Source organism: Lissotriton vulgaris, chromosome 4_1, assembly GCF_964263255.1.
Source record: "Lissotriton vulgaris chromosome 4_1, aLisVul1.2, whole genome shotgun sequence".
NCBI classification, from domain to species: Eukaryota; Metazoa; Chordata; class Amphibia; order Caudata; family Salamandridae; genus Lissotriton; species Lissotriton vulgaris.
Window position 1 is genome coordinate 1,192,566,557 of NC_141691.1, and position 13,884 is coordinate 1,192,580,440.

Here is a 13,884-nt window from a genome sequence, read left to right on the forward strand (position 1 = left end):
ATGGTATCCGGCAGGCCCGGGGAGGTCAACCGGAGACGCCACGCGATGGAGCCGGCTTAAACTACCTTTGCAAATTTCTGTCATATCGGGCTATTTGACCTGTATGACCCTGGTTGTGAAATTGAAGTGTCTTTCACTCAAAAAGAGAAGAAATTTCAATTATAACGGTCTTTGTCTGGATGGAAGAATACATTCATATTTAATTGTAGGAAGAATTTATTCTATTTGTCCTAAAGAAGTCCGTGAAGGACGAAACGCGTTGGCTACAATTGTGAAGACCCAAATAAAGATTGAACTTCCAAAAATATCCAAGATTCTGCTACCGAATGTTTTTTCATTGTGATTCATTAACTTTGATTACTACTGTACATGTTTATAAGATAATAGTTTGTGTGCCGGATCAGCTTTGCTAAAAATTGTATGTCGGAACAATTCTTTGTTCTAGGAGATTTAGGGGAATAGAATCTCCGACCTGGAGCACCATAAAAACAAAATAAATTAGGCAATACACAGGATAGGTGCAATTTTGCTTAAAACCCCTTTCCCCAGTTCTCTTGTTCTCAACTAGAGCTAATACATGCCGATGAGCGCTGACCTCCCAGTATGCGTGCATTTATCAGACCAAGACCAATCCGGGCTCGCCAGGCCACTTTGGTGACTCTAGATAACCTCAGGCTGATCGCATGTCCCCGTGACGGCAATGATACATTAGGATGTCTGCCCTATCAATTTTTCGATGGTACTTTCTGTGCCTACCATGGTGACCACGGGTAATGGGGAATCAGGGTTCGATTCCCGAGAGGGAGCCTGAGAAACAGCTACCACATCCAAGGAAGGCAGCAGGGGCGCAAATGACCCACTCCCGACTCGGGGAGGTATTGACAAAAGTACCATTACAGGACTCTTTCAAGGCCCTGTAATTTGAAAAAGTACACTTTTAATCCTGAAGATCTGTATGTACTTTTTAAAATTGTTAATATTACTGTGTTTTTATTGGCTTTTATGATTTTAACCAAATCGAATAAAGTGTATTTTGAACTTGGAGTACACTTTAAATCCTTTAACGAGGATCCATTGGAGGGCAAGTCTGGTACCAGGACCCGTGGCAATTCCAGCTCCAATAGTGTATATTAAAGTTGCTGCAGTTAAAAAGCTCGTAGTTGGATCTTGGGATCGAGCTGGCAGTCCGCCGCGATGTGAGCTACCACCTGTCACAGATCCTGCCTTTCGGCGCCCCCTTGATGCTCTTGACTGTGTGTCCTGGGGGTCCGAACTGTTTACTTTGAAAAAATTAGAGTGTTCAAAACAGGCCGGCCGCCTGAATACTTCAGCTAGGAATAATGGAATCGAACTCCAGTTTTATTTTGTTCATTTTCGGTACTGGGGACATGATTAAGAGGGATGGCCAGGGGCATTCGTATTGTGCGGCTAGAGGTGACATTCTTGGACCGGCGCAAGACGTAACAAAGTGAAAGCATTTGCCAAGAATGTTTTCATTAATCGAGAACGAAAGTCGGAGGTTCGAAGATGATCAGATACTGTCGAATTCCCATGACCCGCCGAGCAGCTTCCGGGAAACCAAAGTCTTTGGGTACCAGGAGTAGTATGGTTGCAAAGCTGAAACTTAAAGGAATTGACTGAAGGGCACCACCAGGAGTGGAGCCTGCGGCTTAAATTGACTCAACATGGAAAACCTCACCTGACCCGGACACGGGAATGATTGATAGATTGATAGCTCTTTCTTGATTCTGTGGGTGGTGGTGCATGGCCGTTCTGATTGGTGGAGCGATTTGTCTGGTTAATTCCGATAACGAACAAGAGTCCTCCATGCTAACTAGTTACGCAACCCCCAGCGGTTGCGGTCCAACTTCTTAGAAGGACAAGTGGCATTCAGCCACACGATTTCAAGCACTAACAGGTCTGTGATGCCCTTAGATGTCCGGGGCAGCATGTGCTCTACACTGAACGGATTAGCGTGTGTCTACCCTTCGCTGACAGGTACGGGTAACCCGCTGGACCCCGTTCTCAATAGGGATTAGGGATTGCAATTGTTTCCTGTGAACGAGGAATTCCCAGTAAGTGCGGGTCATTAGCTTGCGTTGATTAAGTCCCTGCCCTTTGTATACACCGCCCGTCGCTACTACCCATTGGATGGTTTAGTAAGGTCCTCGGATCGGCCCTCCGGGGTCGGCAATGGCCCTGGCGGAGCACCGAGAAGACAATCAAATTTGACTATCTAGAGGAAGTAAAAGTCGTAACAAGGTTTCCGTAGGTGAACCTGCAGAAGTATCATTAATGGTGGAGCGGCCCGAGCTACTTACGGTACCAGCTTGAAGCCCTCGGCTGCCTCTTTAAAGCACACACCATAGGCACAGGGCCTGGCCCTGCCCTGGTGCGCTCCGGCCGGTGGAGCGGTCCGCGGCCACATGGGGTGCTTGGGTGAGGACCGGGACTTTAGAGGGCCTCTTCTCCCTGGGGAGGGCCTGACCGATGTGTGAGGGACCGGGGATGGGGGCAGCCCCTGTCCCCTGTCCCTCTCTGAGGCAGAACTCAAGTTCACCCAGCACGACATCTCCTCGGATGTGGGAAACCGAATGGTAGTGTATCCCCAGACTCGTACCACCCCTCCCTTGAAAGGGCCTGTCGCAGGCTGGGCCCTCCCATGCCCGAGGCCCGGCCCGACCGGGTTCCGGGATACCGGGAGTTGCCCTTCTCACGCGGCAGGGTGGCCTGAAAGAGAAGGGGCCAAGGGCCTGTGAGGGGACCTAGGCTCCTCTCGGTGGGAGGCGTGTGGGATGGGGAGCCAACTGGCTCTTCTGTTCTGGCACCTCTGGCCCGGGCGAGGATGGTGGTGGATTAATTGCCAACCCGCCACCATGGCTCGGTGACGGACGGCTGACGTGCAGGTGGAGCGACCCTCCCTCGTTGCCAGGTACCTGGTTTGACCCGGTCCTGTGCGGCCGGGCAGAGGGTTTGAAGACTTGTGCGGTCCCTCCCGGTGTCCCTGGGAGGGACCGGCGACTGCAGGGCAACTGCTCCCGTTGCACTAGGAGCCCCCTTCGTTGCCTATGGGTGGTTAGGTGGGAAGGTGGGGGGGACTCCCGTGCTGAGAGCCGGGCAATGTTTTTTTCTCCCAATGGTGCAGTCTGACTACCAGAGGGGAAGCTTCGAATGGAGCGCCGGGGCAGGGGACTGACAGCGTCGCCTTCCTCCCGCCTCTCCGGCGCCTGCAGGTGGGCGAACGTTTTCAAAAGGTTGCCTGTGACTCTTGGTGGAGGATCACTCAGCTCGCGCGTCGATGAAGAACGCAGCTAGCTACGAGAATTAGTGTGACTTGCAGGACACATTGATCATCAACACTTCAAACGCTCCTTGCTGCCCCGGGTTCCTCCCGGGGCTACACCTGTCTGAGGGTCGCTTGATCGTCATTCACCCCAGGGCTTTCCCAGGACACAGCTGGGGCTTTCGCAGGGTTAGCTCCACTTCCCCTTCGTCCCCCACAAGGTTAAACCCCCAGATCGCCCGTGGCAGGGTCCCTCGCCAGGTCCTGCCGCGGAGGTTCGCCGCCGTTGTGCCTGGCCCCTGAGAAAGGGTCCCGGCGACTGGTCTTCCCCGATACCCGTCCCAGGGCGCCTGGCTGCTTGCCGTGCGTGGTTGTCTGTGTTGTCTCACCGGCTCCCCACACGCACACCTCTCAGGCCCCACCTCTGCGGCCGGCTTCCTGGGGAGGGCAAAACACTTCCAGATGTCATCCAGGGAAAGAGGACGCACGGTGCTGGGACACCAGGCCCCCTTGCTCCAGCAGGGGGGCCTGGCCTTCCCCGGCAACCCCCTTTGACACTCTGGCATCATTCTTCCAACTACGACCTCAGATCAGACGTGGTGACCCGCTGAATTTAAGCATATTACTAAGCAGAGGAAAAGAAACTACCAGGATTCCCCCAGTAACGTTAGTGAAGATCCCAGTGAGGAATCCCCACCCGGTGGTGGGCGTGGGAAATGTGGCGTACAGAAGACCGACTCCCCGGCGTCGCTCTGGGAGCCCAAGTCCTTCTGACCGAGTATCACCCAGCGGACAGTGTTAGGCCAGTAGCGGCCCCCGGTGCGCCGGGATTGGGTCTTCTCGGAGTTGGGTTGATTGGGAATGCAGCCCAAAGCGGGTGGTAAACTTCATCATACTAAATACGAGCACGAGACCGATAGCCAACAAGTACCGTAAGGGAAAATTGAAAAGAATTTTGAAGCGAGAGTTCAAGAGGGCATGAAACCGTCAAGAGGTAAACGGGTGGGGTTCGTGCAGTCCACCCGGATGATTCAACACGGTGGGAAGGCCAGTGGCCAGGGAGTTCTGGATCCCCTCCCTGGACCGGCCTCTGAGCCCTAACCGGCTCTCGCAGGGCGCATTTCCTCAACAGAGGTGCGCCACGCCCAGCTCTGGGTCGGCTGGGAAGGCTTTGGGGTGGCAGGTAGCCCTCCACTCCGGCAGAGGGTGTTACCGTCCCCTGGCAGCAGCTTCCTTGGCATCTGTCCCCGGCCGACCCTCGGGCGCGCCGGGGCGGTTGAAGGGGGGACTGGGCCCCCTGTTAGCAGGGCGACTGTTGACTGGTGTGGACTGTTCTCAGTGTACCCTGACCGCGTCATGCCACCAGGCGGGAAGGCCCACGCCGGGCGCCAGGGGTCTACAGCGATGTCTGTTACCCACCCGACCCGTCTTGAAACACGGACCAAGGAGACTAACATGTACGCGAGTCGGAAGGCCGAGCAAAACCCTGTGGCGCAATGAAGGTGAGAGCCGTCTCGCACCTGCTGAGGTAGGATCCTGCTGCACTTCCAGCGGCAGGCGCACTACCTGCCCGTCTCACCAGCTTCGTCGCAGAGGTGGAGCATGAGCATGCATGATAGGACCCGAAAGATGGTAAACTATGCCTGGGCAGGGCGAAGCCAGAGGAAACTTTGGTGGAGGTCCGTAGCGGTCCTGACATGCAAATCGGTCATCCGACCTGGGTGTAGGGGCAAAAGACTTATCAAACCATATAGTAGCTGGTTCCCTCTGAAGTTTCCCTCAGGATAGCTGGCACTCAGAGCCCCCAGTTTCATCTGGTAAAGTGAATGATTAGAGGTCTTGGGGCGGAAACGATCTCAACCTATTCTCAAACTTTAAATGGGTAAGAAGCCCGGCTTGCTGGGGTGGAGCCAGGCATGGAATGCGAGTGCCTAGTGGGCCACTTTTGGTAAGCAGAACTGGCGCTGCGGGATGAACCGAACGCCTGGTTAAGGCACCCGTGCCAATGCTCATCAGACCCCAGGAAAGGTGTTGGTTGATATAGACAGCAGAACAGTGGCCATGGAAGTCGGAATCCGCTAAGGAGTGTGTAACAACTCACCTGCCAAATCAAGTAACCCTGAAAATGGATGGCCCTGGAGCATCGGGTCCATACCCGGCTGGCGCTGAGAGCCGTGGGGGCTAAGCCGTGATGAGTAGGAGGGCCGCTGCGGTGAGCATGGAAGCCCGGGGAGAGGGACCGAGTAGAGCCGCCGCAGGGGCAGATCTTGGGGGTAATAGCAAATATTCAAATGAGAACTTTGAAGTCCGAAGAGGAGAAGGGTTCCATGTGAACAGCAGTTGAACATGGGTCATTCGTTCCTAAGAGATGGGCGAGCGCCATTCAGAAGGGACGGGTGATGGCCTCCATTACCCTCCGTGGCCTATTGAAAGGGAGATGGAATCAGATCCCCGAACCCGGAGTGGCAGAGACGGGCGCCCTCGCGGCGTCCTGTACAGTAATGCAAACGATCCCGGAGAAGTCTGCTGGAGCCCCCGGGAGAGTTCTCTTTTCTTTGTGAAGGGCAGAGCTCCCTGGAATGGGTTTTCCCCGAGAGAGGGGCCCGAGCCTTGGAAAGCGTTGCGGTTCCTGCGGCATCCTGTGAGCTCTTGCTGGTCCTTGAAAATCCTGCGGAGAAGGTGTATATCTAGCGCTGAGCCGTACTCATATCTGCAGCAGGTCTCCCAGGTGAACAGCCTCTGGCATGTTCGAAAAATGTAGGTAAGGGAAGTCGGCAAGTCAGATCCGTAACTTCGGGATAAGTATTGGCTCTAAGGGCTAGGTCGGTCGGGCTGGGCGCAAAGCGAAGCTGGGCATGCACTGCGGCTGGACGAGGCGCCTCCCTCCGGGGCGGCGGCGACTCTGGACGTGAGCCGGGCCTTTCCTGTGGATCGCCCCAGCAGCGATGGTCACCTCTCCCTGTGCCCCCTCCCCGGAGGGGCGGGCCAGTCTTCTGCCTCAGCCGGCGCCTAGTAGCTGACTTAGAACTGGTGTGGACCAGAGGAATCTGACTGTTTAATTAAAACAAAGCATCGTGAATGCCCGAGGTGGGTGTTGACGCGATGTGATTTCTGCCCTGTGCTCTGAATGTCAGAGTGAAGAAATTCAATGAAGCTCGGTTGTAATGGCCTTTACCTCCCAGTGGTCCAGCCGGTAACTTCCTCTGTAGTGCTAGACTCTGCGTAGAGAAGCATATAAAGCCAGGCCAAACAAGGTTATATCATGGCAGTGAGCATGTTAGTGGGAAATGGCAAAGCAAACAAACCCAATTCCAGATGAGATAGTTCCTGGAGAATAAAAAACCCTGTTAAGATGGCGCAAGGAGGGGCTTTCTTTTTGAGAAACCATTAACCTCTTTACTGAATTTGACAAACCAGCACCCGCTTCAAACAATGCAACAAGCAACAACGATTCAGATCACGAAATAGGCCTTAGTTCACCCTCCGTAGCCGAAGAAGACACAACAGTAGACCTCAGGAAAATCCATCAAGTCTGTGGCCTCCTCAGCCAAGAATGACATTGGTACAGCAAACTTTGAAAATATTCCCGATATATACTTGGTCAGCAAAGATGTAATAACAAAGAAATGTGACTACACAAAAAAGTCATTTATTGGAAGTACCCAAACGAAAAATATAAATGTGACTTGTGTGGAGACATATTGGGAAGTTTTAAAGAAATGAAAAAACATGTCTCCAACAAGCACAAAGGCTTCTATCTTAAAACGTACTGCTCAAAATGTGACAAAGAAGTCGAATACCACAATATAGCATGCTATTATGCCAAATGTAAAGGAAGACCTCAATAAGGAGAGCTGCCATTCCTGTGAAGTTTCTGTGACCTCAGATTTGGAACAAAAATTGGTGTTTCTCAACATGCTTGGCATGCGCATCCAAGAGCGCAAAACGGGGCTAAACTAGCAGCTCTAGCAAGCAGCAAACCGTCAAAATTATGGTCACACAAAGAAATACTGCTACTCGCAGAATTGGAAAAAGTATATGAAAATAAGAGGAATATTAATACGCTGATGGTTCTACATTTTGACAATAAAAACAGAAAACAAATTGCAGAAAAAAGAAGAGATAGAAGAGATAAAAGCAAAAAATCAACAAAAGATGTACTGCAAGCATCAAATGTTTCTGAAAATGACTCTTGCGATGAACCAGAGGTTAAAATGGAAGTAACAACAGATAAGCGCACAGACTTTATCAATCGCAAACGTGCGCAAAAAATCAAGAACTTTGATGAGCTGGAAGACAGAATCACAGAAATCAAGAAGTATACCCAAAATGTAGAGCAACACGATGCTGCTATGGATCTGATGGATGAGGTAGTGACTTATATTGTAGAAAACACCACTGATATAAGTCCTACACCAGCAAGTGTACCAACTAATTAACCAGCAAGTGAACTCAATAATGAGCATATGAACTCTGCTCAAGATGAGCACCAGAATGCCTCAGTAGGGAACAAGATAACAAAAAAAGACAAGAAAAACGGAATGCTTAATCGGACGCACTAGAAAAATTATGCCAAAGCAAAGGGCAGCTATAAAGAATACCAGGCAATGTTTAAAAAAGACAAAAAGAAAATTGCAAGGAGTATCACTGATGGGGCAGAAGATGCCACTTGCCAAATCAGTGCTGATGAAATCTTTCAATACAACAAAAACATAATTAAGAAAGAAAACAAGAAAAAGACTAATTTCATGCCGATTGATCGGATACCAGAGGATTACGAAAGTAGAAATCTATGGAAAGAAAAAACACTGCTCGAAATAACTTATGCCTTCGAGAACTCCAATTTAAAGAAAGCACTGGGGCCTGATAAGATTGTTCTGAATGACTTGTATAAAGTGCACAGCAGGCAACCATGACTGCTGCCCAGAATCCTAGTGTCTTGGTTGTTGAGGAGAAGAGTATTAGAAATTATCAAAACGAACCGATAAATTTTGATACCCAAGAACGCACCGATTAGTGAACTTAAAATAAATCAGTAACCTCTGAGCACACACACACAGTTCACTCGTATAATTCAAATGTATATATGGCAAGTAACTCCAATCCTCCGGAGTCGAATTAATAGGTATAATTCCCAAAGACGCCAGTTCTCGGTAACGTCGGACGATAGAGGACATGCTACCATTATGCTGAACACAGGTAGTCGTGAAATTAGAAGGAACTAAAATTTTGATAGCCGCATATTGGATCCAGAGAAGATAACGACCCTGTGCATAATATATTATAGTAATAACCGTGGTGCAGTGGATAAGTGAAGCCAAAGATATTACTCTGTAGAACACACCAGATGATATAGACTGGTGGGAAAATATAGATGAGTGGAGAATTGAACGCTGTATACGAGTGCTGGATTGAATTAGATGAGAATACGAAGAATGATTAGTGTTTCACGCTGTGAGGACCATATTAAAAGTGATAGAAAACTGTTAAATTCAGAGCCCTGAAGAAGTCGAGGTATTATTAGGTGCACGACGAAACACGTGTTGGCTGGTGTAATCAACATTGAATATTCTATGAAATAAACTACAAGGACTTTTCATATTGGAAGTTGACTCTTTTTGACATTGACTTTGGGAATTATACCTATTAATTCGACTCCGGAGGATTGGAGTTACTTGCCATATATACATTTGAATTATACGAGTGAACTGTGTGTGTGTGCTCAGAGGTTATTGTATATATTGCCGCTTCTTATGAAGCCAGTGATGTAGGATACGCATCATTTCTCTAGAGGCACCGTCTTATGATTGTTAACTGTGTATAATTTTGTACCCTGATGACAAGGTAGTGCGCCCATAATTGGTTGGTATCCCCCATTTAATTGTATTAAAATAAATCAGTAACTGGCGTCCAATTACCATCGGTACTGCATTCATGAAGTTATTCACAAAAATACTAACTAAAAGGCTCACATTTTTTGTTGAATTGAATACGAGACAAAAAGGCTTCATGAAGGTGAGAGGTTGTCTCGAGAATCTGACTCTTCTACAAAATATCATAAAAGGGGCACGAAAAAACAATCACTGATTAGCAGTAGTGTTCATAGATATATCGAAGGCCTTCGACTCTGTCAGCCATGGTCACATTATACAGAGTCTCGCAAGGCAAAAAGTTCCATCATACATCCGAGACATAATAAAAGACTTGTACACTGATTTAACAACATCTTTCAAGGGAAAGAACAACGAAGCACCTCTTTAAATTACAATGAACTCTGGGGTCAAACAAGGTGACTCTTTATCCCCACTACTATTTAACATTGCCATGGATCCTCTGATCTGTGATCTTCAGAAAAATGGCAAGTGTTCACATTTGGATCAGATGGTCTTATTGAGCAAATCACTGCTCTCGCATTTGCCTATGACATCGCAGTACTCAGCAGTACCTAGGAAGGAATGAGTATAAATCTGAAAAATATTGAAAAGTTCAGTAAAACTACAGGATTAAAACTTAATGTGAAAAAGGCACATGGATTTTATATCAGTCACCATAAAGATAATATCCTGATTAACAACTGTAAACCAATTTGAAAAAGAAAATGTTGGAAATATTCATCCAGGAGAAAGTGAGAGATACTTCAGATTGAACTTTGATCTACACACTGGTCATACAAGCAACAACAAAATTAATGAGGTTCTTGTCAATTGGGCTCAAAAACTTGATAATCTACCACTTAAGCCCACGCAAGAAAAATACATTTTGTGTCAGTACTTGGTACCTAAACTATCATTCAAATTGGAAATGACAGGAACAGAAGAAAAAACTTTAAATGTACTGGATCAAACAATAAAAGAGTATGTCAAACACTTCTACACCTTCCTGCATACACATGTGATGGTCTCCTATATTCGAAAATATCATTTGCAGGCCTCAGTATACCAAATCTATGTACACAATTTGGTCTCAATAAAGTCAATAGTTTATTGTATCTCAGGGCAGCTCTAGACCTGTATATAGCTCATTCATTCATGTATGCAGGAGAAGATATGAATGAAAACATTTATAACATCATCAAAACACACAAACTCAACATTTTAGACAGTAGGTTTCTGAGCTATGATTTAAATGTGCAACATATGATTGGAGAAAAGAAGAGATTGAGAAATGGGCAAATCTCCCTGTCCAAGGTGATGGTATAAAATACTTAGCAAGTCATCCAACCTCAAACTTCTGGACCAGCAAGCATAACAAAATGAAAGGAAACCAGTACATAGCTACGCTGATGTTAAGAGCAAATGTTTTATATACCAGAGAAACCATCACTAGGGGAAGAAATTGCGCATTTGCTACATGTAGGTATTGTGATAATCTTTGTGAAACAATTTCTCATATTTCAGGCGCATTTCTTAAAACTAAGGACATTAGGATAAAAAGACAACAACATTCTGGAATTGATCATTGATTGAGCAAAAAGGTGGGGTTGGATAGCATATAGGGAACCTCATGTTAAGAATAATCAAGGAGAAATAGGAAAACCAGCTGTAGTGATTGATGTTTCAATTTGTTATGAAAATTCTCAGAATTCCCTTGAATTAGCGTTTGAGAGTAAAGTGAAATACTATCAGGATCTATCACAGCAAATCAAAGATCTCACAAAATGCAACACTGTAAAATGTCATGGCTTTATCGTTGGATGTTGTGGTATTTGGCCTCAATGTAATGATGTTGTTCTGGCTGGTTTCGGTATTCAAATGTCATTCCCGATCAAAAAAAAAATTTGCCTGACTACTTTAATGGGCACACTTAAAATGTGCCAAGTATTCATGGACAATTGAGTATCAAGCTTATACTGAGATGTACACTTTCTTGCAGCACACATGCCACTCTTATAAAGCATAATGTTTTAATATATAGGTTTATAGTTGACACAAGATTTAGTATAAATGTGAAGTTTATAGATGTGAATTTTTTTATATGTGCTTTTTTTCAAATAAGATGTGAAATTTGTAGATGTGTATTTTTTTTATAAATGTGTGCTTATAACAATCTAAATATAATTGTGTACATCATACTTATTGAAATAAATTGAATGATGAATATGTCTCAAATAATCGCATACACATAATTATCACACATTGATTATTGATGTCCTGCTAATCACATTTTAATTTCTCAGGACTGTTCGTAGACAATCTTAAAATTGTTGGAATAGTACTGCACGGTGTACTATCTCTGGCCTGTACGTGATCTCAGTTCCAGTGAGGATAGCGTTCAGAGTGGCTGTACTCCGGAGCGAAAGAATGTTGTATTGTTGGAAGCAAAACCGAATTGGCGCTGATGTGCAGCATAATAACTCAGAATGAGCCACCGCGAGGTGATACAGATAGCCAAATGCCTTGTCATCTAATTAGTGACGCACATGAATGGATAAACGAGATTCCCACTGTCCCTACCTACTATCTAGCGAATCCACAGCCAAGGGAATGGGCTTGATAGAATCAGCGGGGAAAGAATATCCTGTTGAGCTTGACTCTAGTCTTACACTGTGAAGAGACATGAGAGGTGTAGGATGAGTGGGAGGCCCTCGGGCCGCGGGTGAAATACAACTACTCTTATTGTTTTTTCAATTACCTGGTGAGGTGGGGAGAGAGCCCCGTGGGGCTCTCGTTTCTGGCTCCAAGTGCCCGGTGCCCACTGGGCGCCATCCGCTCCAGTGACAGTGGCAGGTGGGGAGTTTGACTTGGGCGGTACACCTGTCAAACGATAAGGCCGGTGTCCTAATGTGAGCTCAGGGAGGATAGAAACCACTTACAGAGCAGAAGGGCAAAAACTTGCTTGATTTAGATTTTCAGTATGAATACAGACCGTGAAAGCGGGGCCTCACGATCCTTCTGACTTTTTGGGTTTCAAGCGGGAGGTGTCAGAAAAGTTACTACAGCGATAACTGGCTTGTGGCGGCCAAGCGTTCATAGTGACGTCGCTTTTTGATCCTTCGATGTCGGCTCTTCCTATCATTGTGAAGCAGAATTCACCATACGTTGGATTGTTCACCCACTAATAGGGGACGTGAGCTTGGTTTAGACCGACGTGAGACAGGTTAGTTTCACCCTACTGATGATGTGTTGTTTCAATAGTAATCCTGCTCAGTACGAGAGAAACTGCAGGTTCAGACATTTGGTGTATGTGCTTGGCTGAGCAGCCAATGGGGCGAAGCTACCATCTGTGGGATTATCACTGAACGCCTCTAAGTCAGAATCCCCCTAAACCGTATCGATAACGCAGTGCTGTGGAGCCTCGGTTGGCCTGGGATAGCCGGCCTCTCTCGACGGCAGGTGCGTAGAGTCGCTCGCTTGGGGACCAGAGCACGGACAGAAGGGGGCTGCCTCCATCGCCCTTAGTGCACCGCATGCTCGTGGGGCACCAGGTGCTAAATCATTCGTAGACAACCTGACTCTGGGTCAGGGTTTCGTAAGTAGCGGAGCAGCTACCTTGCGGCGATCTTTTGAAAGTCATCCTCTAAACCAAGCTTTTGTCTCTCCGTGCGTGGGCGCTCACGGACGCCCTCCTCCACCACATCCATGGGTGGGTCCCTTTGCCACCGGGCTGGCAGGAGGGATGCAGAGGGGCTACTGCGGGCCCGCGGGAGGCCGCCTTCACCACATGCCCCCAGACACGGGCCTCCTCCTCCTGTCCCTGCCCCACCGGGGTGCGGGGACGGGGGCCACCGTCCCTTACAGGTCGGCAGGGGGACCAGATGGCTTGGGCCAGCCGGGCCTTCCCTTCCCGTTGCTGCTCCCGGGCAAGTCGAGCAGAGAGGTGAGCAGCGGAAGACCCGGGGAAGGAGCATCCCAAACGGCTGCCTCGGAGCACCCAGCCACCCTCACTGGACTGCAAGGGCAACTGTATACACCCTCCCAGGCCGTCCGGGCGCTTGGTCATCCCGGGACATCCCAGGACATCTGTTCACCTGGCTGCGTGACCAGATGGCCCTGCAGGCCAGGCGACCAGATGGCCCTGTGGGCTGGGTGACCAGATGGCCCTGTGGGCTGGGTGACCAGATGGCCCTGCGGGCTGGGTGACCAGATGGCCCTGCGGGCTAATGGCCGGGCTGACTAACTTTTGTCATTCCCCCCAAAGTTCCGTAAGCCCCACTACTTGGGGGCTTAATAGTTAAAAAAAATGGGCTCCCCGGGTAGGCCGTCGGGGAGAGTACATGGCCTGGGCTTAACCCTGCTTGGTTTCTGCCGAGGGTCTGGGTGCTGGGGACAGGGGTACACCAGGGCCCAAGGTGGCCCACCCCGGCCTAGCTAGGGTTCGGAAGCCGGGACCGGGCCCCGGGCTTGAGCTCCATCCAGCAAGCCCCGGAGTGTGTGAGCACCCCGTCCTGCAAGCCATCAGAGGGTCTGGGCGCTGGGGACGGGGGTCCACTGGGGCCCGGGGAGGCTCTCCCCAGCCTAGCTGCTTTCAGAAGCAGGGACTGGTCCAGGGAGCAGGGATGGCTGGCTTCACCCACTAGGCTGTCAGAGAGGAGTTTTCTGCCCACCCCTCGTATTAAGCCCGATATTTAACTACTGTAAGTAAATCAACAAATTCTAGACTCC

The 13,884-nt window shown here is 48.6% G+C and overlaps 1 non-coding gene and 2 pseudogenes across 1 annotated transcript; all 3 read left to right on the forward strand.

Moving 5' to 3' along the window:
• Positions 1-399: 399 nt before the first annotated feature.
• Positions 400-2,289, forward strand: LOC147723031 (18S ribosomal RNA; annotated as a pseudogene).
• Positions 2,290-3,263: 974 nt separating this feature from the next.
• On the forward strand, positions 3,264-3,417 carry LOC147723032 (5.8S ribosomal RNA). The gene has a single exon (XR_015295304.1). It is a non-coding gene; the product is annotated as a 5.8S ribosomal RNA (ribosomal RNA).
• Positions 3,418-3,863: 446 nt separating this feature from the next.
• Positions 3,864-12,816, forward strand: LOC147723033 (28S ribosomal RNA; annotated as a pseudogene).
• The last annotated feature ends 1,068 nt before the right edge of the window (positions 12,817-13,884 follow it).